Genomic DNA, 4,624 nt, shown 5'->3' with positions numbered 1-4,624 from the left:
TCATTGATGACATACTTATTTACTCAAAGAATGACCAAGAACACGGTGAACATTTGAGAAAGGTGTTAGAAGTATTGAGGAAGGAAGAATTGTACGCTAAATTTTCAAAGTGTGCATTTTGGTTGGAAGAAGTTCAATTCCTCGGTAACATAGTGAACACAAAAGGTATTAAGGTGGATCCGGCAAAGATAGAAACTGTTGAAAAGTGGGAAACCCCGAAAACTCTGAAACACATACGCCAGTTTTTAGTACTAGCTGGTTACTACAGAAGGTTCATCCAAGACTTTTCCAGAATAGCAAAACCCTTGACTGCATTAACGCATAAAGGGAAGAAATTTGAATGGAATGATGAACAAGAGAAAGCGTTTCAGTTATTGAAGAAAAAGCTAACTACGGCACCTATATTGTCATTGCTTGAAGGGAATGATGATTTTGTGATTCAAATGAACATCTTCGTACCTTTAATAGGATCTGCACTCTATTTAAAATAAGAGAAGTTGAGGATGAACAGATATATCTAATGTTATTTCCCTGGACTTTAAAGGGAGAAGCCAAAGATTGGTTGGAATCGTTACCTAAAGGGGCGATTGATACATGGGACGTTTTAGTTGAAAAATTTCTTAAACAATTCTTTCCGGCATCTAAAGCCGTAAGACTTCAAGGAGAAATTGTTACGTTCACACAGAAATCGAATGAAACTCTATATGAGGCGTGGACTAGATTTGGAAAGTTATTAAGAGGATGTCCGCAACATGGTTTAGACACCTGTCAAATAGTACAAATATTCTACCAAGGATGCGACATCACTACAAGAAAATACATAGATATAGCAGCTGGTGGTTCTATTATGAAGAAAACCAAAACTGATGCTTACAAAATTATTGATAACACTGCTTCCCACTCACATGAGTGGCACCAAGAAAAAGATATCGTTAGATCATCTAAAGCAGCTAGAGCCGATTCTAGCCATGACTTAGATTCCATTTCTGCAAAGATAGATGCTGTCGAGAGACGAATGGAAAAGATGACTAAAGATATCCACTCAATACGAATTAGTTGTGAGCAGTGTGGAGGACCACATTTGACAAAAGATTGTCTCAGTATTGAATTAACAATGGAACAAAGAGAGAATATTTCATACATAAACCAAAGACCTGGAAATAATTATCAGAATAATTATCAACCGCCAAGACCGATTTACATTAAAAACCAGAATAATAACTGAAATATTCCATACAACAACCAACAAGGTCCTAGCAATCAACAAGTATCCAATAATACTTACAATCAGCAAAGACCTAATTTTCAAAACAAACCACCACAAACCGATGATAAAAAGCCGAATTTAGAAGATATGATGACGAAGCTAGTTGAAACTCAAACGCAGTTTTTCACATCTCAAAAACAAACTAATGAACAAAATGCTCAAGCATTTAGAAATCAACAAGCTTCTATTCAAAACTTGGAACAAGAAGTAAGTAACCTAGCAAGGTTAATAGGTGAAAGAAAACCGGGAAGTTTACCTAGTGATACAAATGCTAACCCCCGGAATGAAACAGCTAAAGCCATTACCACAAGAAGTGGTACAACACTTAAACCACCTGAAATACTTGTAACTTCTGATGAAGCTATTCCTACTCCACAAGAACCACAACCTGATCAAGATAAGGAAAAAGAACCGGTAGTTGAAAAGGTTAATGAAGATAACACAGCTAAGGATAAACCTTATGTTAAACCATACCAACCACCACTTCCTTACCCGAGTAAAATGAAGAAAGAGAAACTTGAAGCCGAGCAATCCAAATTCTTAGATATGTTTAAACAGATAAATGTAAATCTTCCTTTCATTGATGTGATTTCAGGAATGCCTAGATATGCTAAATTTCTGAAAGATCTAATCTCAAATAGAAAGAAAATGGAAGAACTCTCGGCCGTTACTATGAATACTAATTGTTCAGCAGTGCTATTGAATAAGATACCAGAAAAATTATCTGATCCAGGAAGTTTCACAATTCCATGTTTTCTGGGTAGTCTTAGTTCAATAGAAGCATTGGCAGACTTAGGTGCTAGTATAAATTAAATGCCGTATTCACTATACGCTAAACTAGACCTTGGAGAATTGAAACCAACAAGAATAAGCATACAACTAGCCGATCGATCAATAAAATATCCTAGAGGGATAATGGAGAACATGCTAGTTAAAGTTGGTACTTTAGTATTTCCAGTCGATTTTGTTGTTCTGGACATGGAAGAAGATTCTCAAGTTCCTCTCATATTAGGAAGACCATTCTTAAACACGGCTAAAGCAATGATAGACGTGTTTGGTAAGAAACTGACCCTAAGTATAGAGGATGAGAGTGTTACCTTTTCAGTTGATAGAGCAATGCAACAACCACAATCTGCAGATGATACATGTTATTATATTCAAACTATAGATTCACATGCAGAATTGTTAGAAGAATTTCCAGAATTACAAGAAACAGGAGAATGCTCTTTAGGAGAAGGTAATGAACCAATTGATGAAGCTGAAATGTTAGCTACACTAATAGCTAAAGGATATGAACCAACAACAGAAGAAATTCAAATACTAAAAGAAGAAGACAGATATCGATATAAATCATCGATAGAAGAACCACCGACATTAGAATTAAAGCCACTTCCAAACCATTTAGAATACGCTTATTTACATGGTGAATCTGAATTACCTATAATAATATCGTCTTCTCTTACTGAAAATGAGAAATCAAAACTCATTTCTGTGTTGAAAGCTCATAAACCAGCCATTGCATGGAAGATTCATGATATTAAAGGAATAAGTCCTTCGTATTGCACACATAAAATCCTTATGGAAGAAGGTCATAAAACGTATGTGCAACGCCAACTAAGACTAAATCCGAATATGCAAGATGTTGTTAAAAAAGAAATAATTAAACTGCTAGATGCAGGTTTAATTTATCCAATTTCTGATAGTCCATGGGTAAGCCCAGTTCAATGCGTGCCTAAGAAGGGTGGCATGACTGTCATTACAAATGAAAAAAATGAGCTTATTCCTACTAGGACTGTAACAGGATGGCGTGTGTGTATTGATTATAGAAAATTAAATGACGCCACCAGAAAAGATCACTTTCCCTTACCTTTCATTGATCAAATGTTGGAAAGATTAGCCGGAAATAGTTATTATTGTTTTCTTGATGGATTTTCCGGATATTTTCAAATTCCAATAGCACCCGAAGATCAAGAGAAAACCACGTTCACGTGCCCTTATGGTACTTTTGCTTACAAACGCATGCCATTTGGACTTTGCAACGCCCCTGCAACCTTTCAAAGGTGTATGATGGCGATTTTTCACGACATGATAGAAGAATGCATGGAAGTTTTTATGGATGACTTTTCAGTCTTCGGTGATACTTTTGAAACATGTCTAGCTAATCTTGAACGAATGCTGATTAGATGCGAACAATCAAATCTAGTTCTTAATTGGGAGAAATGCCATTTCATGGTTAAAGAAGGCATCATTCTTGGACATAAAATTTCAAAAGAAGGAATTGAAGTGGATAGAGCTAAAGTAGATGTAATTGCTAAACTTCCACATCCCAGCAATGTTAGAGGAGTTAGGAGTTTTCTAGGGCATGCCGGTTTTTACCGACGTTTCATAAAAGATTTTTCTAAAATTGCCACTCCTATGAATAAACTCCTAGAAAAAGATGCTCCATTCATCTTTTCAAATGAATGCATCAAATCTTTTAATATTCTTAAAGAGAAACTCACTAATGTGCCGATCATGATAACACCAAATTGGAATCTACCGTTTGAACTAATGTGCGATGCAAGTGATTTTGCAATGGGAGCCGTTTTAGGACAAAGGATTGAAAAACGATTTCAACCTATATATTATGCTAGTAAGACGTTACAAGGAGCACAAACGAACTATACAACTACTGAAAAAGAACTCCTTGCTATTGTCTTCGCTTTTGACAAATTTCGTTCATATCTCGTTCTAGCAAAAACGGTGGTCTATACCGACCATTCTGCTCTTAGATACCTATTTTTGAAACAAGATGCCAAACCAAGATTAATCCGTTGGATCTTACTCTTACAAAAGTTCGATATTAAAATCCGAGATAAAAAAGGAGCAGAAAATCTCGCCGCTGATCATCTTTCTCGTCTTGAAAATCCCGAATTAGAAGTTCTAAATGAATCGACCATACAAGACAACTTTCCTAATGAATATCTATTGAAGATAGATTATAATGAAATTCCATGGTTTGCAGACTATGCAAACTATTTAGTATGTGGATTCCTTGAAAAAGGATTATCGCACCAAAAATGAAAGAAATTCTTCAGTGATATAAAACTCTATTTCTGGGAAGATCCACATCTGTTTAAAAGTTGTCCAGATGAAATAATACGCCGATGTGTATTCGGAGATGAAGCTAGTAAAATTTTAAACCATTGTCACACAGGACCAACAGGAGGGCACTATGGGCCTCAACTAACAGAAAGAAAAGTTTATGATGCTGGATTCTATTGGCCTACAATTTACAAAGACGCACACCTTCTTTGCAAATCCTGTGATGCTTGTCAAAGGGCCGGAAAAATAAGTCAACGTGATGAAATGCCACAA

This window comes from Rutidosis leptorrhynchoides, chromosome 2 (assembly GCF_046630445.1).
Source record: "Rutidosis leptorrhynchoides isolate AG116_Rl617_1_P2 chromosome 2, CSIRO_AGI_Rlap_v1, whole genome shotgun sequence".
Lineage (NCBI taxonomy): Eukaryota > Viridiplantae > Streptophyta > Magnoliopsida > Asterales > Asteraceae > Rutidosis > Rutidosis leptorrhynchoides.
This window is presented reverse-complemented; position numbering follows the sequence as displayed.